Genomic DNA, 1946 nt, shown 5'->3' with positions numbered 1-1946 from the left:
ATAAAGCATGATTCAACAGCAGTAATTATAAAGCAATTAGATAATTTACTTAAATACTTTTTATTATATAATTGTATTTATTTGGGTTTGAGTTGAAGACACCATCATACGCCTGCCTTCATAAAGCAGGTCGCAGCTTCATGTTTTATTTCTAGAGTTTTTAACACAACCCATTTTGATTTATTACCTAGAAACTCCAGAAGACAGGTGGACACCTCCACCATCACGCGGCTTAATGACTTCCTAACAAACAGACCAGAGTGTGAGACTGAAGGGTTGTGCAGTGCAGGAGCACCACAGGGAACGGTACTCTCACCACTCATTTTTTCTCCGTACATCCCAGACTTTCAGTCAGCAGGAATATTCAGATGACTCAGCAGTTGCTGGGGCGACGGTGGCACAGGAGTTAAGTGCTCGCCCCGTAATCGGAAGGTTGCTGGTTCGTGTTCCGCTCAGTCTGTCGCTGTCGTTGTGTCCTTGGGCAAGACACTTAACCCACGTTGCCTGCTGGTGGTGGTCGGAGGGACTGGTTGCGCCAGTGCTCGGCAGCCTCGCCTCTGTCAGTGCGCCCCAGGGCAGCTGTGGCTACATCGTAGCTCATCCCCACCAGTGTGTGAATGTGTGTGTGAATGGGTGAATGACTGATTGTGTTGTAAAGCGCCTTGGGGGGCTCTAGGACTCTAGAAGGCGCTATATCAAATACAGGCCATTTACCATGCCATTTGCCATATGAGAGATGGACAGGAGGCCAAGTACAGTTACCTGCTGGGCTGCTTTGTGGAACGGTGGGGCAACAATCATCTTAAATGTAAATGAAACAAAGGAGAAGATTGTGGATTGTAGAAGAAGCAGAAGTTCCAAGATGCGGGGGTGGTGGAGGAAAATAAACACCTGTGTTCACCTGGACTGGAGATACAGTGAAGCTGCTGTAAGAAGGGACGGGGCAGGCTGGATTTGTTGAGTGTTCCACATCTTCAATCGTTTGCGGTGATCTGAATCCTCTCTTGGGGATGCTTCACCAGTCAGTGACTGCAAAGATAAAGGCTGGCTCTGATACGGGTACAACTCTGGTTCCTCTAGAGGGGACTGGACAAAGGCGGAAAAGGGACAAACACGATGGAGAACCACGATCGTCCTCTTCACAAGACAAAAATTAAATTTTCATGTTTGTGCAGTTTATTTAGAACTGAAATGGTCTCGAAGTGACAAACGAAGCTACACATCTCCATCATACCAGGTCCAGATGGTCCAGATTCAGCCTTAATAAACTCAGATTCAGTAGAACGGTCTCTAAATAAAGGAACCAGCAGACTGAAGTGGACCGGGAACACCTTGGTGGAGAGGGTCACTGGGGAGGCCTGCTCTCCTAGAGCGGACCTCAGCTGAAGCGGTCTTCACTGAACTCCCATGTACAGCTGTGAAGTTCCCACAGCAGCTGGAAGGAAACATTCTCAGGGGCTGCTTCAGAAGTGTCCCCGTGACGGACTGGAGACCTGTCCAGGGTGATCCGGACAGCAGCTCCTGAGACGATGACTGACTTCTCGTATGAAGGCTCAAACAAAAACACGGCATTTCTCATCAGGTTTGAGTAGAGCCGAGTATTTAGAACATGACCTTGGTTCCTGCCGCCTCCAATTCTCTTTGAGGAAGCTTTTGAGGGCAGAACCGCAGGCAGCACATCCAGCTCCTCCCCCACATGACCCCCCGGGCGATCTGACAGCCAGCAATTAGAACTTTACCAGTAACTACCCCAGACCCTCATTACCAGTTAATTAAACCAAGTCTATCAGGAATTATCCGCTTCAGCTTCAGAAGAACTCCTCCAGGAGCGCGTTGAGGAGCGAGCCAGACCTCCTGAGTGGAACCCCGACAGGCCTACGGAGCTAGAACCAGCAGTTCTTTTCACCTGCTGATCCTTTCCAACAGACCGACTGATTAATGAGACG

This window comes from Nothobranchius furzeri, chromosome 11 (genome assembly GCF_043380555.1).
Source record: "Nothobranchius furzeri strain GRZ-AD chromosome 11, NfurGRZ-RIMD1, whole genome shotgun sequence".
Classification (NCBI taxonomy): domain Eukaryota; kingdom Metazoa; phylum Chordata; class Actinopteri; order Cyprinodontiformes; family Nothobranchiidae; genus Nothobranchius; species Nothobranchius furzeri.
This window is presented reverse-complemented; position numbering follows the sequence as displayed.